At 36.6% G+C, this 27,180-nt stretch overlaps 1 protein-coding gene and 1 pseudogene across 5 annotated transcripts in view; one reads left to right on the top strand and one right to left on the bottom strand.

Moving 5' to 3' along the window:
* The window catches only part of BBS9 (Bardet-Biedl syndrome 9), a 433,938-nt gene that overhangs the window by 166,531 nt on the left and 240,227 nt on the right, over positions 1-27,180 (bottom strand). The window lies entirely within an intron of this gene.
* On the top strand, positions 21,083-22,012 carry LOC125931043 (60S ribosomal protein L36-like; annotated as a pseudogene).

The following is a 27,180-nucleotide window of genomic DNA, read 5'->3' as shown; positions in this document are numbered from 1 at the left end:
ATTTTATTCCACAAACTGAACCTTATAAGTCTCTAGGTTTATTTTAGTCTAACTTTGATAAATGTTACTCAAATCCAGTCCTCCTTTTTGTTTTCTTTTAATGTAAAAAATTAGATCCTCATTTGTTTAGAAGAATGAATTCAAAGTCTAAGTGTCTGTGCTTTCTTCGGTTTTTTTCTCTCTTAACAGGGCTGCCACTGAAAGGTCAAGCTGGACCTCATGAGCAAGTGGCAAAAGACATTGGCTTGGCTATCCGAAGCTCAGCACTAAAATAAAGTACAGTGAGCCCTGCTTGGCACTTCAAAGTGAAGGCTGTGTCGAGTTAGTGTGTGTAGGTCCCCAAAAAGATTTCTAATGCCCTTTTTCCGGCTCCCCTCATGATAGTACCTTTTCATTCTGAGCCTCTGGAGGAGGGGAGCCCTGGCAGACAAGCTGGCATCCATTTGTACGAGATACCCATCACCTGGCCAGACTGTCATTCAAAAGTGTGCCTGTTTGTATTATCACCATACTTCGAATTAATTAACGATAAACCACCGAATAAAGTAAGGTCTAGGATCTATAACCAGTATGTAAGTCCAGATGTGGGGGAGGGAGGGAGAACAACTCCAATTACACCAGAATGGTGAATAACAAAATGACCTGGAAATCAAAATAATCTGGTATTCTGTGTGTTTGCAGTATGACAGAATGTCCTTAAATAAAGGCTTTTCCTCCTTATTGCCCAGTTTCATGTCTGTAAACTAGAATGCAATTTCCCCCTTTCTTTTATTTTTTAATTTTTTTAATATTTATTTTTGAGAGACAGAGAGACAGTGTGAGCAGGGGGAGGGGCAGAGAGAGAGGGAGACACGGAATCTGAAACAGGTCTCAGGCTCTGAGTTGTCAGCACACAGCCTGGACACGGGACTCAAACTCAGGGACTGTGAGATCATGACCTGAGCCGAAGTAGAATGCTTCACTGGTTGAGCCACCCAGGCACCCCTCCCCCTTATTTCATAGTTTAGAGGTGAGATTAATGAACATTTATAAAATATTAATTTTATATCAAATAAAGCATAAATGATATATTTTTGCAAACATGATGGTAAATATCCACTTGCACATGTTACTCTCAGAGTGATCAAATCTCGAAGTCAAGTTATAAAAAGCAACTTCCTTTACTCTGGCATTCAAAATCTTTCTCGAATAGTAGCTAAAGCTAAATGAGAAATTAAGTTTCCATTTCCAAAATTAAAAAAAAAAAAAATCTTAGACTTTATAGCAATCTGTGTGAAGAAGAAACTCCCAAATAAGAAGTTTCATTAAAATGTGGTCTACATACTAAAATTTCTTACAAAATTGTATTAAAACCTCTGCTTAAAACCTTATTATATGTATTAGAAGATATTTCTAGATACGTGTTTCCGATATTTTAACTTTTTGAAAAGTTAGTTCTAAGAAACTCTCTTACTACCGTAGTTCTTACAAGTTACAGGGAAAAAAAAGTTGCCAGGCATTTTCCTGGACTTTGCAAAGAATCACCAAGGAACCTTTTAAAAACCATTCTTTCTGGCTCAAAATTCAGGGAATCTAGAGTGGGGAACTCAGAAATCTTATTTCGAAATGATCCCCTCTAGATTTAACACAAAGCAAATTTTAGAACTACTAAATAATTGACACATTTTGTTGTTTTACATTTTTTTAAGTTTATTTATTTGCTTTGAAAGAGAGAGAGAGAGAGCGAGCGACCTGGGGAGGGGCAGAGACAGGGAGAGAGAGACAATCCCAAGCAGGCCCCATACTGCCAACGCAGAGCCCGATGCAGGGCTCAAACCCACGAGCCATGAGATCATGACCTGAGCTGAAATCCAGAGTCAGACACTTAACTAACTGAGCCACCCAGGTGCCCTAACACTGTATGTTTTAAGTAGCATCTAGCTGGCAGGAGAAAACTACATTTTGGAAAAGGGATGGTTCCCTTTTTTCTAACAACAGAGAGCAGTCCTCTCTCTATTCTTTTGAAATGATCTTTTGAAATGATAAGCCAAGGAGTTTTCTTCTGTTCCTCTATATTATCACCCCTGTTCTTCACATAGAGAATCAAAAAGAATTATAAACTAAAAATAATATATATTCATGGTGTATGTGTGTGGTTTCCTAGATACCAGGTAATGAGGAAAACAAAAGTCATCATCAGGTAAAGTCAAGTCAGAGAAGGACTTGCTGGAGGCTGAAGCAAAAAATGCCACTTAGTATCTGAAAAGTCAAAGAATGAACCTTTTAAGCCAAGTCAAGAAACTAATTCTAAGTTTTGTAAACTTATTGAATTTTCTTTTTATTTGCTTTAGTTCAAAAAAGAAATAAGTGGTCCTTTTAACTTTCTCACCAGAGAAAATACTATGCAGACATGTAATTTTAACCAAGTCATGGCTGCCCCCTGGTGGCTGCTTACCCCAATTACAAGATTTTTAAGGGAGCCTCAATTAGTCTTAAAAGAATACTTGTTTCAGCTTTTAAGTGAGAGCACAAACTAAAGTTGGGTGTTTTTTTTTTTTTTAAGTTTATTTGTTTATTTTGAGAGAGAGAGAGAGAAAAAGAGAGCACAAGTGGAGGAGGAACAGAAAGAGAAGGGGAGAGAGAGAATCTCAACAGGCTTCATGCTCAGCGAAGAGCCCAATGCAGGGAATGAACTCATAAACTGGGAGATCATTACCTGAGCCAAAATCAAGAGTTGGATGCTCAACCCCCCGAGCCACCAGGTGCCCCTAAGGTTGGTTTCTAAATGTCCTGATATACTCATTCTTTTAAAGTGACTATCCCTAGCCCTTTAATTTATTTTCCAGGGCATCTATAATTTTTGAAGTTTACCGATTTTGAACTCTGCTGCTAAAACAATCCAAGGTATTCCTATGCTTTGTTTGTTTTCTACGTTTGTATATTCTTGATACACCATATAAAAGACTCCCTTAATCTTAGCCCCTGCTAACTACCAGAAGCAGATATGCCAACCCATAAGCCCTGACTCTGAATACCTCCCATTCTGTGTTCCTACAGGCCCAGGGCTGGTCCACCACCACCCCACCCACCCCCCCACCCCACCCCCCACCAGTAGTAGAGGCAGATGTTCTCTACAATGCAGCCAGATTCACACTTGTGCTTTTGCATCCAGTCTTATACCACAGCCAGGCCTGCTAAACCCTCAGGCCCTCAGTGGGTGGCTTCCAAAATCTCTCTGACCTGGCTATAGTTTCCTACTTTGCTGATCTCCCTGCCCCCTAAATCAACAAATTATGAGGATGTCAGGCACTCATTGTGACCACTGCCCTAGCCTGTTGAGGGAAGTAGCACTAACTTGTGACGGAGGGGTCCTTGACTGGGTCACCCTAACTTCTCTTCATACATTTATTAGTTACATTTTTTTAAACCTTGATCGCTCTTTCTCTGGTAATCAGCTCCTTTCTCTTTGCAGAAAGCCAAATACAATCTTTTATGCTTCTTGAAAAGCTATATTGTGAACATGAAGTATTCTTTCAAATTAGGAATTTAAACAGGATAGTCAAAAGTAATAGAATTTTGGTAGACAGAAAGCAAGAAAAGTCAGGCATCTATTTTACTACTTAACCAATACTTTAAAAATCACCAAATTTAAGGTATCATCACCATGTAATCACACTCTAGTAAAAAATATCACTCGCTCTAAAAATGGCCTGCAAGTTAGAATGAGAAACTTCTTAAAGTAAATCACCAACAGAAAGAAAAATCAGCTAATCTGCAATAGTAAATATTTATTCTTTGTGGTACACATCAAATATACAGTGGTCTGCATCAGAATAATATTTATTCACAAAGTGAAATGAATTACTTACTTGTTACTATGAAACAGTATGCCACATTTCTTGAAAGGCAGAAACATACCACACAAATGTTATTGAAATTAGCAGCTAGAGTAACTGTATTTATTATAAGCTATAGCAGTTATAACTACATATGTTGACATGGAACATGTTAACGATTCATTTTGACAAGGAAAAAAGAACTTTCCAAATAGCATGTACCTTATGACCCTATTTTTAAATATTTCTATTCTTTATTTATATTTACACATAATACAATACATTCAAAATTTGGGGCACCTGGGTGGCTCAGTCAGTTAAGTGTCTGACTCTTGATCTCGGCACAGGTCATGATCTCATGGTTTGTGAGATCGAATCCTGCATCAGGCTCTGCGCTGACAGAGCAGAGCCTGCTTAGGATTCTTTCCTCTCTCTCTCTCTCTGCCCCTCCTCTACTCAGGCTTGCATGCTTGCTCTCTCCCTCTCTCTTTCAAAAACAAGTAAATAAACATTTTTTAAAATACATTCAAAATCTGGAAGCATATATACTAAATTTAAAAAAGGATTTCTTCTTGGGTGGTAGAATTAGGATAATTTTTATTTTTATTTCCTTTTCTTTACTTACCTATATTTTCTAACGAAGAATTCTGATATGTACTATGTGTGGTTGTTTTAAAGCTATATTTTTTAAAAAAAGAAAGTAAAATTATGCCACGCTAACTTTAAGGTTATCCTCAGCCACCACTACGTCCTTTCTTCAAGATCAGTATTGCTGAGTAAATTAGGGAAAGTTTTTCTTTCTTCAGGACTACTCTTAGGATGGGGGAGCAAGGATCTCAACTGTTTGTTTTCATCATTTTTTGAGTCTGAAATTCCTCTATGACTCCACAGTCCAGACTGACTAAGGAAAGACAAGAGTATATTTTGCAATAACTGGCTTTTGCTGCACTCTGCTGGAACTTTCTCTGGTGTTCTGTACAAAATGATCAATAAAGAATGCTTAGGTGTTTGCTATATCTGGTTAAAATGTCCTCATGGAACTTTACACATTTCTATGGATAAATGAGAATGTTCATTATCTAATAAAAGGGATATAGTTCACAAACAACACACCAAGGATCACCATGCTCACATATCAATAAGTGGCTGTACATACAATAGCAATAGTTGATTATTTTTAAGAATATACCTTGCACCCTCTAAGAGGCAAATTTTTTTCTCAACTGTTCTAATAAACAAATTTAAAGATCTTCAATATTGTAAATTCCCTAGATGTACCTAACAGGACTCACATTCTGTGGAATCATTTGTTACATAAAATAAAACAAAACAAAACAAAACAAAACAAAACAACTTGCCAAATTAGAGCAGTTTGCAGTTTGTGGGGAAATAGTCAAATAACTTACACCTGATTTGTCTACCTACCAATCCCTGTTTTCAGTCTTTTACTGCCTTCTCCAAAACACACCTGCATTCAACATTCAGCATGAAGCTCTTTCGGTGAAAAGTAAATCAATTTGTGTTGGCCTGAGATTCCACAAAACAGTGTCCAGAGAGGCCTCAGTAACACAGATGCAATGGAAAAGAACCATGGCAGGCTTGTTTCAACAATCTTCTGAGGGCAGTAAGGAAAAACTTTCACCTTAGCCCTGTCTTGGGAATTGCAAACACAGATGTTGGCAAGAATCCCAGCATACACAAAATGCTTCTCAATTTTTACTAATACCTGCTAAAATTATGTTTTGGCCTCTTTGCCTGGAAAGAAAAGTCTGGGATGACCCGTCTTTTGACTTTATAATCTGCATAAATCTCTTGAAGAAGGTTCACAGGAAAAGTTTCCATGGAACATTTCTTTTGCGAAAAAAAAAAGAAAAGAAAAAAAGCAACGACCTCCTCAACATCATCTCCCTCTCTACAGATTTCTCTGCTGCACTATCAAATGAGAGTAGGGAAATTCAGGAGTCCACAGGCCACAGAAAAAAAAGCGTGGACCAGCCTCGGAGTGGATCCCTGACCAAACCTTCCAATAGTATGGTTAAAAGCCGAATGCATTCTAGTGCCCCCAAGTGTTTGGTACTGGGCCAGCTGCAAACCTACACCTCAGGGCCAAAACAACCAATCTTGTTTGGCATAAATGACCTACTATAAGACAAGCCCGTGTTGTAGGAAAAAACACTGGCCTGGCAAAGGTAAAGGAGCCCCATCAACTGACCACTTAGAAAGGCCAAACCTGAAACCAGCTCTCCAAACCCAGTATCTCATAAAATCACTCAATGTTCCTAAAACAGAAAATTATCCCCATTTTACAGAAGAAGAAACTGAGGCTCAGAGAGCTTCAATAATCTGCCTATGGTCACACAAGTGGTTAACAGAGAAGTCAGGGTTAAAACCCAGGTCTGTTTGACCCCAAAATCTCTTTCAAGTCCATCAAACTGTCTCAGAGGCCCCAGTTCTTATTCCATCTCAGATACTTTCTTTTGGACTTTTTTTTTTTAATTCTTTTGTAAAATGAGGTAACTGAACATAATTTCTAAAACTTTCTTAAACTCCAAAAATCCATTATTCTCAGGAACTATTCATATCTTTCTCTGCCCACCTTCCTAAATTTTTTTTTTAGTTTTGGATGTGACATAAGGATGTAAATTCTCTAGGCTAAAAAAATCAAGGTAATCCTTAAAGTTTTCAAATGTCAGACATTCTCCACTGCTCCATTCTCCACATATACTCCATTGAGTATAGCTTTCAATTGTCACTAATGTTCTCTCTACACCTGGTCGTGTTTAGTGTTATGTGCTGGTTACGAAATAAAAGTAAGCCAAATAAGACACCAAGTACTACAAAAATATTTAGCATGGTCTCAAGAAATGTCAATCCCTGAAATTATTTATTCACAACTTTGCAAAAGCAACTACTCCGCCAAAATTATCTAGTATATTTAGAATAAAATAATGAAGTTTTTGTCACACCACCATTAAGATCTGGTTTCACAGCATTTTATCACTGTATCCTAATTACTAAGCATATTTATATAAGGTGACAATGAACTTAATAGGAAATCTGTTACATTTAAAAAGCAAATATTTTATTATTTTAAATGGAAATAAGTTACCCAATCCCATCAATTGTTTGACCAATTGTTTAGCCTTAACAAAAGCATAGCTATCTCAAAAAGAAAGCAAGCAACACTTTTACAATCCATTTTCCTTAATAAAAGGTACATTTTATTTCATTATTGATGTACAATTTTAATTAGAATTCCAAGGCCACATTTTGCTTTTTAAATGACAGATATTTTCATTAACTAACAAAAAGTTAACCCATTACCACAATCCTCCTGAAATAATGTGTGTGATGAAGAATAATTAAGGTAGCAAGGGCAAAGGTTACTTAAGACTTTACTACGGTGTGAGCTTAAATTATAGGTTTTAAACAAGATGTAAGGACCAATGCGCATGAAAAAAAAGTGCAATTTTAATGGAATGCAGAACAAATTAACTTTTTAACATTTAATAATACCCAATTGCATAATGGGATTTTGCTAAGTGCTACAGGGAGCAGAAAATAAAAGTAACACTGCAAGGTATGCTTGTTAACTACTTCAAGCTAAAGGCATTATTGGCCTACTAACTGCTGTAGTAAATGGACACATTGTGACATGAAAGACTGCATTCTGCCATCTGATTGGCATGTTTTGTTTGTTGTTTCTTTTTCAAGGAGAAGAAAAGATCAAAAACCTTTCAGGAATTTTGTTAGCTTGTTCCCAGAATTTCTCAATACTTCCCTATGCTGGGAAAAGCTTCTCCTGCAGAGTTACCTTCTCCCCTATTAAGTCAACCAGAAAGGTGGCTACAAGATCCTCTTAAACTCAGCTCTCTCCACAGCGTCAAAGCCACCACAGCATTCCCGTCCTGGACCTAGGGAGTCCGCAATTCAATCTGTGCCTATTGCCTGTAAAGCAATAACTACAGGGCATGGGGCCAGCCTTTGTTTTCATCCAATTAATTGAGCGAAATGGTTTCAACTGTGGAAAGGTCCCCATGACCTAGCTCCAAAGCTTGACAAAAGAGGAATGGATGGAGTACGTGCCCAAGCTTCAGAACTGCATTGCAATAAGTCACTGTGCCACACTGGCCACACTGTCTCTTAAGGGAGAGGGTCAGTGACATGGTCAGTTCTTATTCATTATAATCAGGAGTGAAAATATGTCCATCATCCTTCTGTTGACTACATTTGTACTCAAAAACTTGCTTAAGCACCAGAGGAACCAATGCCATGTAACTTTCAAGAGCACTAAGAGCTAATCTTAAGTTTCCTTCAAAGATGTCAGGGACTATATTCATTTATTCACTCTATAAACTTTGAGTTACCTACCTTAGGCCAGGCGTTATGCTTGACAGAGTAAACACGATAGATACGGTTCCTGTCTTCACAGGACCTAAAACCTAGTAGTTGCATATGCCAGACATAGTCTCAACCAACTTGAGCTTCACCGTTGGTAAAGAGGAAAGTGCCCAAACTCAAGCAGTGAACACAGGTCAGAAGAAACACTATTTCCATCTAACTTCATTATAGGCTCTCTCTTCTGGGCTTTAATTCTTTGGTGAAGTGCCTAAAGAATTTGGCTAGATGAAACACTGGCCATTAGAAAGACAAAATACTAAGACTTTTTCCTAAAGGTTGACAGTGAAAACACACTCTAATTAGCCAGAAAATCTCCTTTCTTTTTTTTTAAATTTTTTTTAACATTTATTTATTTTTGAGAGACAGAGAGAGACAAAGCATGAACGAGGGAGGGGTAGAGAGGGGAGACACAGAATCTGAAGCAGGCTCCAGGCTCTAGCTGTCAGCACAGAGCCCAATGAGGGGCTCGAACCCACAAGCTATGAGATCATGACCTGAACTGAAGTTGGACACTCAACCGACTGAGCCACCCAGGGGCCCAAAAATCTCCTTTCTTGTAGTCAGCCATATACTAAAACATTCTTAATTCCCATCCCCTTGACTGACCCTGTTAAACAGTTATGGAAACATTTGCCTTAGAGCTTGAATAAGAGCCTGAACATCAGAATCCTTCTCCAGTTAGCATTTTAGGCAGCAGCCACCAATTATTCAGAATTGGCATAAGAGATAAAAATTATTTGCTAGTGCAAATGAAAGTGTTGCTATACCCAATTGAGACAGTTGAACTAAATGACTAAGGCCAGTTGCAATGTTATGAATACTGGAATATGAAATTCTAAAAATGGGAAGTATCCAACTTAAATTAATTACAGTATGCCAAAAGTATGTTTATTAGTAGGGTATTTAAACCCATAGAAAGAATTTTCCCAATGAGACAATACTATAAATTGTGTTAATGTCACAAAACAGTCCTCAAAAGACTCTTACATCTTACAGCCCATTATGTGCCAGAATGGAACTGAACCAGTACATTTGAAATGATAAACTACAAGAAAATAAGAGACTTACAGGGGGTTAGCATACTACTCACAGGAAAAGTTTAAGACAGTGTTGTGGACTAGACCCAAGATCTAACAACTACTTAAACTGCTGTGTCTACTGAAGCTGTTAGGGTGCATATTTTATCTCCCACATCGACTAGAAACCACTTGAGGAAAGTAACCATTGCTAACACATTTTGTACCCATCCCTAAGTCCCCCACCTACTGTCCCTGATAAATATTAAGCAAGTATAAATAAATGACAGAATTTCCTAGCAGGAAACCTAGGAGCATCAGGGAAGCAAACGCCTCTCCTCTTTTCTATACACATAAAAGAAAAAAGGAACAATGGGGCTTCAGCATCATTTTTTTTGCTCACTAAAAGGAGCCATTTGGCTACCTTTTCCTCTGCCTCCATGTGATTTGGAATGGCCATTTGTACCTGCCTGCTGCTTATAAGCTATGGATTTGGAATAACATTGCAAAGTCCACTAGACTGTAAACTCCATAGTAAGGGGGGCCATGACTGTCTTGTGAACTGCTAAAGACTTGGTAACTACCTCAGTGACGTGGCACATAGCAGGTAGTCAAATAATATTTGTTGAATGAATAAATGACTATAGTGTTCAGGCAACAGTTTTTAGCAAGCCCCTGGAATTGTTACTATATGGTGTTTTGAACTCTAAAATGTATATAACTTCTCAGCCTCTCATTTATTCTTCTAATTTTTATAAATGTGGGTAAAATAACAATTTCTATTTCCTTTTAGCTTTATAAACATGAAGAAAAAAAAGAAAGCAGCAGAAATGTGATGAAAAGTAACTGACCTATGGGCTTAGTGTCAGGACACAATGCCAGAGAGGGAGGCTACCAGGCAAAAGGCAAGGACTCCCATTGAGAGGTCAGGCAGATAGACACCAAGGAGGAAACGCAGGCCCAGTGTGGCTAGGACTTCCTTTCAAGAGGAACCAAAGTCAAGTGTTTAAATGTAAAATCTCTTAGTTTTTAATTTTGGCAATAAACATTTTAATAAAAAATAGCCATGGCTACTGTCTAATCAAGAAGATGAAAATGATTTATTCCTTTGCTGTAACTAAAGGCAAAAGAGAAAAATGGAAGAGAACATTCCACTTCTCTGTGAGTATTTAAGCAAAACTACAAAGGGTCTCAAAGAACGCTTCTAGGTTGGAAAAACTATAATAAATGGGGCAACAGTTTTCAAACTTTTAAAGAACTGAAATCCTAAGTAAAGCCCAATTCCTACCAAAAGTAAACTGAGGTACTCCAGCGGACCTTCCACCCTTTATCTGATGGCCCAAGGAACTCCACTGAAGCCCTGGGTTTCCACTGAAGCCATTCTGGAAAACCAATGGCTGTGATAGTGGGCTTCTAAAAATGAGAGGAAAAGAGACAAAGTCTAAGGCAAATCTATGAAGCAGATGGACTTAAAAGTCACAATCTGGGGTCGCCTGGGTGGCTCAGTCGGTTAAGCATCTGACTTCAGCTCAGGTCATGATCTCGCAGTCTGTGAGTTCGAGCCCCATGTCGGGTTCTGTGCTGACAGCTCCGAGCCTGGAGCCTGTTTCAGATTCTGTGTCTCCCTCTCTCTCTGCCCCTCCCCCATTCATGCTCTTTCTCTCTCTGTCTCAAAAATAAATAAACATTAAAAAATTTTTTAAAAATTTAAAAAATTAAAAAAAATAAAAGTCACAATCTGAAGTAAAAATAAGGTTTTTTTTAAATGTTCCATTATAAAGTGCTGTGGTTAAGAGCCAAAGGGAAGAAGAAATCTAGCAAGCCGAGAACCGCAGTTTTCCCCATATTCCTTTAAGTTCAGAAAGCATGTATAAAAGAAGATGCCACAACAAAGCCCAGAAACAAACTATACAAAATCACTAAGGGGGTGCCTGAGTGGCTCAGTCAGTTAATGATTTCAGCTCAGGTCATGATCTCGCGGTTCATGGGTTCAAGCCCCATGTTGGGCTCCACGCTAATAGCATATGGCCTGCTTGGGATTCTCTCTCTTCCTCTCTCTCTCTCTCACATATATAAGCATGGGCTCTCTCTCAAATCAATAAAACTTTAAAAAATAAATAAAAAATAATAAAATACATAAAATAACTGAGAAACTGGGAATTTGAATGGGGGTCTTGTGCTTTAATCACCACATCCAACATTAGACACAAAAGAAGAATTAGTTCATCCAAAATATTGACAAAGATTAGGACCAAGGCCTAACCACACTACAGACTCACACCAAAATATATATAGGACACTATTTTTATCTATAAAACTGGAAAACAGTTTTTGTTTTTTTAATGACAATTCCCAGTGTCCATGGACTTCCTCATGTGCTGCTTGGGAGATAGTAAACAGATACAACCTTCCTGAGGGGAAGCATGTCTTAGAAGTCTTTACAAATACATATGGACCTTGGCCCAGCAATTCCATATGTGGAAATCTATGCTGAGGAAATGGTCATGGATGGACCAATTTTTACCTCCAAATATATTTACTGCAGCATTATTTGTAGAAATAAGATCTTCAAAGCAACCAAATTATCTAACACTAAAAAGTTTGTTAAACTGATTTTGACATAGCCATTCTGTAACATTAAATAAGATGTTATAATGATATTTATAATAATATGAAAAGTATTCGTAAAATGAAATGAAGAGGAAAAAAAAAAACTACAGGTGCATCTTTTATATAATGATATCAATTTTTAAAATAATGCATGTATACCCACAGAAAAAGAGAAAGAAGAATGAATGTTCACAAGGAATTATGGGTGTTTTTCATTTTAATTTTTGTGTTTTGCATTTGCTTGAATTTTGCAAATTTTCCACCATGATAGTAAATTATTTAATGCAATTCTTACCTTTTTTCTTTTTTTTTAATTTTTTTTTTTTAACGTTTATTTATTTTTGAGACAGAGACAGAGCATGAACAGGGGAGGGTCAGAGAGAGGGAGACACAGAATCTGAAACAGGCTCCAGGTTCGGAGCTGTCAGCACAGAACCCGACGCGGGGCTCAAACTCACGGACCGCGAGATCATGACCTGAGCCGAAGTCGGCCGCTTAACTGACTGAGCCACCCAGGCGCCCCATTACCTTTTTTTTCTAAAGGTACATAAAATGAAATTATTTACGATTGTTTTAAAACAGACTTTTGCAAAAATTTTCTTTATGTGTATAATTTAAATTCACTTCACTATATAATCCAGTTAAAAGCCAGTCTTTGCTTACCCCTTTTCAGTCATTTTCTCCTTTCTCTCTTTTGTCTTTCCTAGCAAATGGAGAGATTTGTAAGCCTGAAGCAGTCAGAAAAATTCCTACTAATTGATCTAAGTCCCAAAATGAGGTAAGATTGCAGGGGTACTCACGTGCTGCCTCCTTCTCAGTCCACTCGGAGAAGCTGGGTTTTGTTGGGTTTGGTTTTTAATTCGCTGTAAGCAAGAGGCCAATGGCCAGCCCCTGTCTTTAGGGATTCATGACAGTATTCCATATTTGTTTTCATATGCAATTCTTTGCTCTCTCTAATTGGACTGGGAGGTCTTCTAAGACAGGACTATGCAGACACATTCTTTTGCAGATCCTCTGTAAAGTGCCCTGCAAACAGTGATCCTGACATACTTACTAGGGAAGATATTGTCAGGGAAAAATTAAAGAATCACCTTTGTACATTCTATGCTGCTGGTGGCACTATTCATTCACAAAATTAGCAATCTGTGGTTTGGTCATTTAGATTAAAGCCTTAAAAATGTTCCTATTCCTGGGGCACCTGTGTGGCTCAGTCACTTAAGTGTCTGACTAATTTCTGGCTCAGGTAATGATTTCATGGTCCTGAGATCAAGCCTCAAGTCCGGCTCCATGCTGACAGTGCAGAGCCTTCTTGGGATTCTCTCTTCATCTCTCTCTGTTCCTCCACCCTGCATGTATAGGCATACACACACTCTCTCTTTCTCTCTCTCAAAATAAATAAGTAAACTTAAAAAAAAAAGTTCCTATTATTTGAGCTGGTAATTACTATTATGGAAGTCTCTCTTAAGAAAAAAAATTTTAGGGGCGCCTGGGTGGCTCAGTCGGTTAAGCGTCCGACTTCGGCTCAGGTCATGATCTCGTGGTCTGTGGGTTCGAGCCCCGCGTCAGGCTCTGTGCTGACCGCTCAGAGCCTGGAGCCTGTTTCAGATTCTGTGTCTCCCTCTTCCTCTGACCCTCCCCTGTTTATGCTCTCTCTCTCTCTGTCTCAAAAATAAATAAATGTTAAAAAAAATTTTCTTTTAAATATATAAAAAAAAGAAAAAAAATTTTAATTTAGGGAGAAAAAAGTTCAAACGAAAAATTAAACTCAACCTAAGTCTTAACAAGGGAAATGATTAACTCAGTCATCATTCATGGTCCCAGCGGACTCTCCATCTTGCCAAAGCTGAAATTTATAATGGCTGAGAGTAGAAGTGACCCTGTAAGTTTTCTCAGGCACCAAGAGTTGTAGGGATGAACACCTGATTCTCCATGCATTTACTAGAAACATATTGTATCTGGACGTGTACTTGAATGGAGGCTAAAGTAACTGTCATTTAGCTCATAACCTAGTGTTGACTATGAGGATTCCAGAAGAACTAATTCAAAGTAAAAAATAAATGAGCTTTTTCTAGATATTAGGTATCCAATTACTTCCTAATACCCCCTATTAAACTATGTCAAACACTATAGTCATCAGCTGTCAAAACTTTATGGCAAATAATTTTTATTTTAAGAATAAGAGCCAAAATTGAGAATGCTATCAAACTAGAAATGAAAATTTGAAAAGATGAAGTACTTCATCGGAACCAATGATTCAGGTTCATGAAAAACACTTTTAAAAAAGAACTGTAAACCAAACTAGAATATAAAAAATAATTTACCTCAAATGATATACACCATAAACCTTTCAAACACTTGTAACTTAACACCAGAAATGATGATACAGCCCATTTTTGTTCCAAGATGATAATTGCTTTTTAAGTACAAAGAGATCATAAAAATTCCACAGTGACAAAACAGAGTCCTGAAACAACTCAATAGTTAAAACACAATCATAGCAAAGGAGGATTAAGAGCATTGCCCACAGTACCTGCAATGACCACTCAACTCCAGGAGTGGGAATGATAAACACAGGTCTAAATAGACAAGTTGTAAAGTGCGTATCTCATTAGCAAAATAATATCCTGTTCCCAGAGAAAGTTTTTGCCAGAGACATAATGCATGCTTCAGAAGCTCCCAGAAGAAATGCCAGCTAACCCTGGGGCAGGACCCTCGAGTTCAAGAAATAATATATTGAGCACCTACTATGCACCACACCAGGCTCTGTGTTAGGCAATGGGGCACAAGTGAACAACATTAGGTCTGGTAGTTACTTTTATCCTGGAAACAGACTAAAAAACAGATGGAAAATCCACTTCAACTGACATGTATAGCACTTATCTGCTAAGTAAGTTTGAGGTCCTGGAAGACAAATGAAGCATGGCTATAAATTTTTTCTAACAAGATGTGTCCTAGTACAAAAATTCATTAAAATAATCTATTGTTGAATTATTATAGCTCTTATTCATTATTCTTCATAGCAATTAAAGTGATTTTCAATGATAATACATTTTAATTAAAAATTATATACTTCATACATATTATATATATAATATACATTGTATATCTGCCCATATTTCACTTAAGCACCATTGTATCTTTTCAAATATTCATCATCCTCAATGCAAAGACTAGACTAAAAGATAGTATCTATCTTGATAATTATCATTGCTATAAAAGAGTCATGTTCCTTGAGGTTATCAGCCATTATCATAAACATCTTTACATACATCTTCCAATCACAAAGAAACCCATACATACTAGTTGCTCAATAAAAATTTTATAGAGTAACCTCCTAAATTGAATCTTTTAATTCCTGAATTTCAATGATCAAATATCCTATTCTATCTGAAGTTTTTTAACTATTTTCAAATATTCTGACACACCACATTAAACACTTGTAGTCTGAATAACACTTTCAAGACGTAAGAATCACCACAAAATACATTTCCTAGGCTGAATCTAATGCAGTTATATTAAGCACACATATAAGTTTATATGAAAAGTAATAAGAAAGATACCATTTTGTGTTGTTTCCTGAAATCTGATCAAAATCTGAGTTTAAATTTAAATGTATAGGAAAAAAGAATATAATGGACTATTTCAAGAATACCGTTTTGCAAAGTTGTAAAACTGATTACATACAATTTAAGATTTCATCTGTTGTTAGCGAACCTAACAAGGTTTGTGGACAAGCAACAGTGTTGAAACCTTGTCAAGAAATATTTTAAATATTAAAAAACTATGTCAACCCTTGTTCTGTTCATGACTAAGCTTGATACAATCAAGAAAAATTAGTTTCGGATGTGGGATACTTCAGGGATTTGAAGTAGTTTGCTAAATAGGAAGCTAAATCCAATTACTTTTCTGAAGATTTGGCATCTTCAACCGAAAACCAATATTCCAATTAACATTAGACAAATATCCAAGCTTATCCACATGTTCCAGGCATACTTTCTGGCTAACAAGTAGGTTCCATTTCTGTATTTAATTATTCCCTTATGTATACATAGGGCCTGCATTATACCAGAGGTATATATGGCAAAAAAAATTTTTTTTAATTCTTCTGTGGTTCACTTCCACATGTGCACAACCCAAATTTAACCTCCTATATAATTTTATCTTCTTTTCTAAATTAAAAATGTGCCAACACAAGTCTTCTTTTAAATATGTGATGTTTTGAACTACCTAAATGGTATAAATGTCAAAGGCACTCTCTATATGCCTTCACTCTACTCAAAAAGTACAAATAAAAACAGCTTCATCATCAAATATTGCCTTTAGCTTGCCTGAAGCTTAAAAGCAATTCAGATATTCTGAGCCAGATTATTTATGTACCCGGCTCTCTTATTTCAAAGGAAATTTCCAAAATAATAGTGGCTTGAAGGAGAAAAGATTCAATTCATTGTCAATCAGTAGGAATTATTCATAAATGGAAGAAGAAATTCTCAAGAGTGGGCAACTTGGTTAGTATAGAATATATACATGTGGCTCTAGGTTGTTATAACTTATTTCATCCCATGTCAACTAAATCAAGTATCAAATTTTATATTAATGCTATGTTATTAAACACAGCATAAAATTTTTTCTGACTAGAATTTTAGAGCAAGCGATATTTATTTATTCAGAACCAGCAAAAAATGTCATTATGATAGTAGCGAAGTATCACTGAAATTGCTTTCAGTTTATTTTCTGTGTGAAAACTTTGCAACAAGCTAAAAGAATGTGTGTATGTATACAGATGTGTGTGAAGGTGTGTACATTCAGTAAAATGTTAGCTATCTAGATCTCAATTCTCTAGTAATGTCATCCATCGAAAACAATAATAAGAATTATGGAGGGAGGGGGCACCTGGCTGGCTCAGTCAGTACAGCGTGTGACTCGATCTCAACGTTGTAAGTTTGAGACTCACGTTGGGTGTAGAGATAACTTAAAACAAATAAAATATTTTTTAAAAAAGTATGAGGGGATAGTAGACAGAGTAAGAGAAAAATATGCCTGATCTCCCAAAATAGAGTCCATGTCTAAAAGCCCATGTCCTACAACAAATTCACATAAAGCACTAACAAGAAGTTTAGGCCTCTGCTTAGCACTCACTTTTATTAATATATATACCAAAAAAACTTTGGTGACCTGTTTGCTAAACCTCTAGAACCAGCAAATTAGGAATGAGTGTAGATATTACAAATCAGGAAAAGAAAAAAACAGAAAATAGCATCCCAAAATCAAACAGAAAGAAAGAAGTCAGATTATATGTATTTTTTAAGGTAGACAAAAGAATTTAAATTTTTTTTTTAATGTTCATTCATTTTTGAGAGACAGAGTGTGAGCAGGGGAGGGGCGGAAAGAGGGAGACACAGAAACCAGAATCTGAAGCAGGCTCCAGGCTATGAGCTGTCAGCACAGAGCCGAATGTGGGGCTCAAACTCACAAGCCGTGTGATCATGACCTGAGCTGAAGTTGGATGCCCAACCAACTGAGCCACCCAGGTGCCCCAACAAAAGAATTTTAAATAGTATTTTGTCTAGACCATTCACTGGAGGGATGAGCAATACTTAATGGGCTTTAAATGTTGGAAGACCACCAGGCTCAGTCCTCAGACCTGTTTTCTACTCTATCCTCAAGGCTTCCCAAACAATGACTCATGACCCATCAGTGGTATGTGCAATCAATTAAATGAGTTATGAGCATTTTTTATATGATGAGATGGGATAATCTAGTTGAAATATATACTAATTGATTATGAGAATAGGTAGAGACTATCTTGGTTAATTTTTATCACCTCTCCCCTCACAATGTCTAACATAGGACTTTAAACATGAGTAAACACTAACATGTCCCATAAGGGAACATATGAATCATATGGAAATCATCTGGACAGAGCATGTGAAGAGAGAAGAGCAGCAGGTCAGATGGCACATCAACATTTAAAGGTAGGAAAAGGAAGGGTAGCCAATGAGGAGGGCAAAGAAGAAAGAGTTATATGAATGGCTATACATTTAAGGCAGCCAGGAATGTTTTCAAAAAAGTAAGATTGGACAACAAAGCTAAACATGGTAGAAAGACCATGTAATATTATAACCAAAAAAAATATTTAACAAATCAGCAGGTCAGAGGTGACAGTAGTAGAGGCAAAAACCACATTAAAAGTAGATGGATAATTAAAGACAAAGAATTGGAAAGACATCCCATGTTCATGGATTAGAAGGCTTAATATTGTTAAAATGTCCATACTACCCAAAGTAATCTACAGAGTCAATGTATTCCCTATCGTAATATTGACCTTGGCAATGATTTCCTGGATATAACACCAATAGCATAGATAACAAAAGCAAAAATAGACAAGTGGGACTACATCAAATGAAAAAGCTTCTTCACAACAAAGGAAATAATCAACAGAGTGAAAAGGCAACCTACGGAATGGAAGGAAAAAAAAAAAAAATATATATATATATATATATATAAGCAAGGGGTTAATATCCAAAATATATAAGGAACTCCTACAATCTGATAATAATACCTATTAGGAGTGCCATTACCAAAACAGAAAGGGCGCAGGTATCTCTTTGAAATCATGGTTTAAATTCTTTTGGATACTTAAAAGTAGGACCAAAAGGTGTAGAGAAATCTAAACACTTGTACACTTTGGTCAGATGTAAATGGTACAGTCATTATGGAAAACAGCATGGAAGTTCCTCAAAAGACTTAAAATAAAACTACAATATGATCCAGTAATCCTACTTTTAAGTACCCAAAAGAATTTAAATCATGATTTCAAAGAGATACCTGCATTCCTATATTCATTGCAGCATTATTCACAATAGCCAAGATGTGGAAATAATCTAAATGTCTGTGAACAGAAGAATGGATAAAGAAAATGTGGTATATGTATATACAATGTAGTATTATTCAGCCATAAAAAAAGAAGGAAATTCTGCCATTTGCAACAACATGGATGAACTTTGAGGAAATTATGCTAAGTGAAGTAAGCTAATCACAGAAGGACAAGTACTACATGATTCCACTTATATGAGATATCTAAAGTAATCAAACTCATAGAAGCAGAAAGTAGAATGGTGGTTGCCAAGGGTAGAAGCAGGATAGGGTAGAATGGGAAGGTCCTGTGCAGTGTGTCAAGAGTTTCAGTCATGCAAAATGAAAAAAATTCTATAGATATGCCATATAACAAGGTGCATACTGTCAACAAAACTAAACGGTATGCTTAAAAATTTGTGGGGCGCCTGGGTGGCTCAGTCGGTTAAGCGTCCGACTTCAGCTCAGGTCACGATCTTGCGGTCCGTGAGTTTGAGCCCCGCGTCGGACTCTGGGCTGATGGCTCAGAGCCTGGAGCCTGCTTCCGATTCTGTGTCTCCCTCTCTCTCTGCCCCTCCCCCGTTCATGCTCTGTCTCTCTCTGTCTCAAAAATAAATAAAACGTTAAAAAAAAAAAAATTTGTTAGTAGAGTTATTACATGGGTTTTTCAACAAAATTTAAAAAAGTAGACAGATAAATAAAGTGGAAGATGAGAGAATAGAGAAAATAAAAAGTAGACAGGTTCTGATGAGACAAGTGTGCAAAGGGAGAAAAGAAAAAATGGGTTACATCTAGAAGAGAAACACAAAGAAAAGTTGCAGGAAGCAGGTCTGTATCAGGATAAACTTCAGCATGTTTATAGGCTATAGGAAAGGAACGGAGAGAGGGAGAGATCAAACATGTAACTCCCAGGATAAATGACAAATAAGTTATTTTTCCAGAAACTAGTGGAAGTTCAAAAGGATCAAGTGAAGGACCAATCTCAAAGAAGAGGAAAGAACCCTCATACACTGCTGATGGGAATATAAAATGATACAACACTGAGGAAAAAGTATGTCATAAGAAGTTAAGCATAAATTTACCATATGACCCTGCAGTTCTACTCCCAGTAAGCTACCAAGAGAAAATAAAACATATGTCCGCATAAAGATGTGCAATAAATGTTCATAGCGGCATTATTCATTTATTGGTCAAAACTGAAAACAATCCACATATCTACTAACTGATAAAAACAAATGTGGTGTATCCACACAATGAAATATTATTCAGCAATAAAAAGGAACAAACTCCTGACATGTTCTACAACATGGATGAACCTCAACAGTATTTAATGTTAGGTAAAAGAACTCAGATCCAAAAGACTACTTATTGTATGATTCTAATTATATTAAATATCCAGAAAAGGCCAATGTAAAAAGACAAAAATTAGATTAGTAGTTTCTTGGTGTTAGGGGTAGATGAGGGGATTAAGTGTAAGTGGGAACAGGGGAGCTTTGGGGGATAATGGTAATGTTCTAAAACTAGACTGGAGCAATGTTTGCCCAACTCTATAAACACATTAAAATTCATTATATGGTACATTTCCAATGGGTGAATTCTGCAGTATGCAAATTATACACCAATAAAGTGTTGTGTTTTTGTTAAGAAAATAGGTTAACTTGACTGGCATGAATATTTTTCAGAAGTGGAAGTTAAGATTAGAAGGACCTGGTTTCAACTCTTCAGAGATCTTTGAATGCCAGAGTGAGAAGTCTCAACCAGATAGACAAAGGAGATACTCTGAAGGTCTCAGAATGGGATAGGACAAAAACAAAATAAAAAATACAGATAATTACATTTGGAAGATTCATTTTATGTAATGTGTCAGATAAGAAGTTGATACATTAGATCATAAAGAACAGGACCTATAGCTTTCTTGAGTCCATGGCCTCACTAGCAAGAGCTGATTCTCTTACATACCTTTACCTTGAATCACAAAGGTGGGATAAAAGACAGAGGGAGATGGCCCATGAAAAGTTGTCACTTTCATGGGAAAAAAAAAAACATCTCTAAGAATGGCCTCTGAGGCCATCATTCTAACTGGGGAATCAACTGACCAAGCATATTAAGTGCTGGATAGAAGCCAATAATACATAGGGGCAGAAGGAGGCAGAGAATCAGTATTTGGATGGGAGGGGTGGTTGGATTTCCCTGAATCTAATATCTTGCTATAAGAGATTTAGATATCATATAAAAGGAAACTTAAAAATAATAATAATATAGGGTGGTCCATCAGGGAAAATAGTGAAGATAAATATCTGCTGATTTTACTGTACAACATTCTACTAATGATTCCCAGGTACAGTGACAATATATTTGAATCCATTTAAAGTCTAATGTTCCTTCTGCCAAGGAAGCCACAGAGGAGCAGCAGCCATTGCTCTGTGCTACCCTAACACCATGGGCCTCAAAAAGGGCCACAAGGTGACCAAGAACAAGAACAAGCTGAGGCACAGCCATCACCATGGGCACCTCACCAAGCACATCAAGTACATGCAGGACATGATCAGAGAGGTGTGCAGCTTCGCCCCATAGGACTTAGTGTCCGAGCCACAGAGCTGCTCAAGGTCTCTAAGGTCAAGCTCACCCTCAAGTTCCTCAAGAAAAGGGCAGGGACACACAACAGTACCCAGAGGAAGGGAGAGGAGCTGAGCAACATCCTGGCAGCCATGAAAAAAGCAGCAGCCAAGAAGAACTGAACCCCTCCCCTCTGTATTTAAAGGCCTTTTTGGAACTTGAAAACATAAAGTCCAATGTTGAAAATTCATTTCTTTAAATTAAATCACTTTTACCTAATACTGCCTTGTTCCTGAATATACAGTTAAGTCTCACAAAAGTATCTTTTTAGGGGTGCCTGGATGGCACAGTCGGTTAAGCCTCTGATTCGATCTGGGCTCAGGTCATGATCTCAAGGTTCATGAGTCCAAGCCCCACATCAGGCTCTGCGCTGATGGTGCATAGCCTGCTTGGGATTCTGTCTCTCCTTCCTTCTCTCTGCCCCTCCCACTCTTGTTCCCTCTCTCTTTCTCTCTCTCAAAATAAGTAAATAAACTTAAAAAAAATTTAAATATCTTTTTAAATATATATCACCTCAATTTATCTTTGGTTACTTTTGGTACTTTCAAACAACCCTGAGGGCACTATTAGCCTTCTGTATATTAATATACAGGGAAAGACATATCAGTACTGATATAACTACTTAACTGTTCATAGATAATCCTATAAAGACCATATATCTTTTCCTTTTGTTAAGTAATAAAAAATAATCTCTCTGGCTTTTTTTCCTTTACTGAAAAAAAGAGAGAAAGTGGGGGAAGAGAAGGAAAGTAAAGAGGAGGGATGTGAGGATGATGATTATTGTTAATTCACAATTCAAACCATTCAGAACTCCATTTACAGAAAACTAATACAAAAGGAATAATTGTGCTAGATGGGATGCAACAGGAAGATAGATAACATAAATGAAAGAAAACTCATAAAATTACAGATAATTAGAGGCCAGTTATATATTCCTCTCTCATCACTGACACAAAAAGATAAGATTTCATTTCCTTGTAGTGGGTTCATTAATAGTTTTATTGTAATATTAGAAATATCTTGTTTCTGAGTGTATCTCAAAGGACTAATTTTTTTTTAAGATCAAACAACAAATAGAAATTTTAGCAAAAGTACCCCTGATTACTGTTGGTTCAGACTATTATATATCAGACAGGTGATCAACTTTCTGAATCTGAAAAATTTGCCAAAATAAAATATTAATATTGAAATTGCAGTCTAAGTAGGTATTCAAACTAACACTAGCAAGCAGAAAGCACGAATGCTGATTAAAGAACATGCAGATAAAGAGTATGCACTCGGTTTATAAAAAACACATATCCCCCAGAGAAGTAAAGCATACCAGATGGATATTAAAAGTAGAATGTTTTCATATACTAATAGTCTGTTTTCCCCTTGATTTATGTACAACCCCCATTAATGTCAATTAGTGTTATATACGTAAATCCAGGTAAGCATAAATCCAATGTCATAATACTACTCTGCACCTATATATCTTGTTTGAAAACTAATTCAGTTTCAAAAAGTTGTGTTACTTAGATCACTATCATTAGCGTCCACCAAACAAATGCTGACTGGCCAAAACACACCCTAGGCTGGCACTAAACGACTGTGAAGGCCCATTTGTTTCCAAAATTCTGAACTGATGCCCTAACCATTATGCAAATACAATAAATATTTATTAAAAATTTTACTAGAAGATAAGCACCATGCTGGATGCTGCTCAGACAGGTTCTCAGGGATCGAAAGATGAAAGGGGAGGAGCCAAGTGGCCGGCCCCAAATCAAAGAACCAGAAAGAGCTGAAACTAGGACCCAAGTCTCTGCACACAAAATTTGATGCTTTTTTTTTCAACAATGCCTGAAGGCATGGTTTATGTGAACAAATGTTCCTGATAGTCCCCTAACCATCTAAGAGTACTTCCCACTACTGATATTCACATCTAGTGAGTGAAAACAATTGCATTAATAATAGTTTTATCATGAACTAGAATTTAAAAGGATTAAATGAAAGAGAAAACATAACAAAAGAGACATTATAAGAAACAACATAAAATAATGAGTTGACAATTAACTAGCTAGAAGTGTAATGTCTCCTAAGGTAGCCACTGACTACATATGGCTATTCAGAGCTTGAAATGTGCTCCAAATAAATCGTGCACTGAAGATTTACTATGAAAAAAATACAAAATATCTCAATAATTTGGTTTGACTACATGTTGAAATAATATTTTAGATATATAGGGTTAAATAAAACACATTATCAAGATTAATTTCACTTGTAGGGGCACCTGGGGGGCTCAGTTGGTTAAGTGTCGACTTTAGCTCAGGTCATGAGTTCGTGAGTTTGAGCCCGGCTTCGGGCTCTGTGCTGACAGCTCAGAGATTGGAGCCTGCTTTGGATTCTGTGTCTCCCCTTCTCTCTGATCTTTCTCTCTCTCTCTCTCTCCCTCTCTCTCTCTCTCTCTCTCTCTCTCTCTCAAAAATAAATACTTTTTTAAAATTTTTTTAAAAAGATTAATTTCACTTGTTTCATTGGACTTTTTTAAATGTGGCTACAAGAAAACTTAAAATTACATACATGGCTTGTATTGGTGACTTGAATTACATTTTTGTCGGAGTAGATCTTACAGCCACACACATATACTGAATACATCAGTGATAAACTTATAACAAACACACTTCGAAGATTACATTCTAGATTGCACTCTGACCTAGATTAAGAAAAATTTACATAGTTTTAGAAGAGCTTTGTACACTTCGCTACTTTCACTGAGGGGCTAGTGAGGGCAGAGTCAGAATAAGACACTCCTCATCCTTACTCATATATTCATTCAAGCATACCATTCAGTTATCTAATTGCTCCCTTTTGACTGAATAGAAATAAACTAACTCATGTATGGAACAATAATTCGAAGTTCTAAGCATTCAGAGAATAGGGAAATAAGTGTATAGGGTATATAGGGGAGAGAGAAAATATTTCCTTCAGAAAAATACCGTTGAAGACCAGGAGTTTGTGATCACATCTAATTTTTTAAAAAGCTATTATTTTTAAAAATTGTGGTAAAATACAAGGAATGTACATAAAATGTATCATCCTTTTTTAGGTATATAGTTCAATAGTATTAAGAACATTCACATATTGTGAAAAATTATTTTCATGCTTATCAAATTGTCATCATAATATTAAGGAAAATTGCTTAAGAATTTAAAATCATCTAAAACAAATGCACATCATTTTCAATATTTTGCATTCCTTCTAAATCTTTGCACACTCACCTACTATAGATACATCTATTTCATTATTTGAAGGTTACTACATACTAATCTGCTTTTTTCAATTACTTGAAATGTTTCTATCATTCTAGTTTTTTAAATAATGAAATGAAATAATGATATGAAATGAGATCATATCAAATGGTAGCACTAAAATAAACCCAATAATTTTCTAGCCATGAAAAGCTGGCTTATAGTGATTAATGGTACAAATGACCAACCTGTAGGATATATTTTTTTCCTTCGTGAACTATTTTCTTAGGTAAATAGCCAACAGTAGCATTATGGGGTAAAAACATACAAAGTCCATTTTTTAACTTACCACTTCCATTTACCCCCAAACATATGGCTATAAATTTCTGTGTCCCTTTCTCACTTGTTTACTCTATCTCCTTCATAAGAGAACGAACTTCTTCTCAGCTCTTAAGTAGTTAGAAAAAAAAAACAAATGCAGCAACATCACCATATCCCTGATACCTCCTTCTCAATCTATCAGTGTATTGTTTTTACTTGCCAGTGGCAAGGAGGAAACTAAGCCTGAACGTTTTATCACATACTCCTTTGTGTTATCAGCCAAAATCACACTCATTTAAAAAGTCATGGACCAAAAAACTCTTAGACTTCTGCGTGACTTAAAATGATTTTTAACATCAATACCATACAAATAAACAAAGTGGAAGGAAGTCTTAAGTACAGAAAAAGTAACAAATAGCAAACTCCAAACCACAGGATCTCTGTTTAAAATTATGCCTAATACAACCTCTGTTTTGCAGAAGAGAAAAATCAGCCAAGTGCCTTTCTAGAACACTAATGACTATCAGTCATTACATCACACATATGTCATCTGACACAAACTTTTAGATTAGTAAACATTTTTCCTCTGCTACAACAGAGGGTTAGTGTTCAAGTGGGAGGGGGAGAAAACCAGTACACATAAAAGCAACAAAACACAAGCCAAACTGTAGGGCAAGTCTAAATCTCCTCGATTTCAATTCAACCAATCAGTCCTGCTTTGACTAACAAATGTACATGAAATTTTTATAACATGAAAGAGAACTTATTTTCCAAAGGTTTTCTGCAAAAGGCAATAATCATTAGAATTTGATAGCAAAGAAATCTAATTTCAGTATAAGTTAATAAATTAACAAAGCTACCTCTTCCTCTGATACTGAAGTTTCAAATGCAATACATACTTTGGGGAACTATCCAGAAGACTTTGCTCCCTTTCTGATAGGTGTATACCCAATGGATATTGGATGATCGTGAATATACACTGATATATAATATGAATATGTGCAAATAATTTGCATGAATCTCCTTTTTCTTCGATCTCACTGTGGTTTTGCAAAAAAAAATCTAGGATGTCTACGTCCCACATGGAAATGATTAAACATGTCACATGACATACTAGAGCATGGACTTTGGCATAGATGGCTTAATATCTGTGTAACACTGAGCAAGTTGCTTAATCCTGCTTGGAGTCTCAAGCTCTTTATCCATAACTTGGGATCCCTTCTTGGAAACAATAATGCCACCTTCACAATATGACTGTGATTATTAAATGAAGTAATAAATGAAATTTACCTCAGTCTCAACAGATTCTCAGTAAACATGAATTCCCCTTCCCTCCCTTACTTCTTTTCTTAGGTCCTCCAAAAATATATTCAGATTGACAGGCAGTATTCTGATTGTACAAATGAAGAAATCTATTTCTAACAGCTCACAAAAAGAGATTCATGGCATGGTTACTTTCTTTCAACATTGTACCGTTAGAGCCAGAAGAAAAAGAGACATCTTTTTCAAAAAGCAAGACTTTTTTTTCCAAATTCTAGAATAAATTATTGAAATTTTAGTGGGCAACTGGAAAGTCCTCACTCACTGGAGGATGTAAGGATCACAAGATGCTCTTCTCAGAGTGACAGCCCCAGTCTTCTCTCCTTGCTTCAGCCATAGGCTGACCTCAAGAAAGAATGCCAGGTAGATGCCCTCAATGGAGTGCAATATGATGGAAGGTAGATACTATGTAGGAAAGGTAAGAGTAAAATGTTAATGTGAAGATGTAGGTTGTGGGGTTCCTATCCAATCAAAAATACAAGATAAGGAAATGACTTCCAGTTGAAAAGAGGAGAAAAGGGGTTTGGCCGACCCCTTTGTGCACCAAAACTCATTGATGGCACATCTTGGAGCCAGTAACTGCTAGAAGTCTAAAAAGAGGTTGGTACTCACAACATGCCCAGAGACAACTAATTGCCAAATGATACTCAGAAAAGCCTTATCATTCATCATCAGTTAACCAAGATGCCTTTCCCAGAAAGAAACCCTTGAGCTGTATTCCTTTTTCTTCAACTTCAGGGAAACTTACAGTTGGCTTTGGAGTAGTGGTCATAAAGCTGTTTTCTCTTTGAACTCTGTTCTATATTTGAACTCCCAGTTGTCTTACTCTACTCATCAGAAATTAGTATTCTAATAGGGCCAGGACCATATACATTACTTGAGGGGCCCAAAGCAAAAGGAAAATAGAGGGTCTCTTTTTCAAAAAGCATTAAGAATTAATTTCAAGATGGTGACCACAGAGCTTTAAACCAAACAAGGGTCGTGTGTGACTGTGCAGGCTGC

Source organism: Panthera uncia, chromosome A2, assembly GCF_023721935.1.
Source record: "Panthera uncia isolate 11264 chromosome A2, Puncia_PCG_1.0, whole genome shotgun sequence".
In the NCBI taxonomy this organism is placed as follows: domain Eukaryota; kingdom Metazoa; phylum Chordata; class Mammalia; order Carnivora; family Felidae; genus Panthera; species Panthera uncia.
This window is presented reverse-complemented; position numbering and strand designations above follow the sequence as displayed.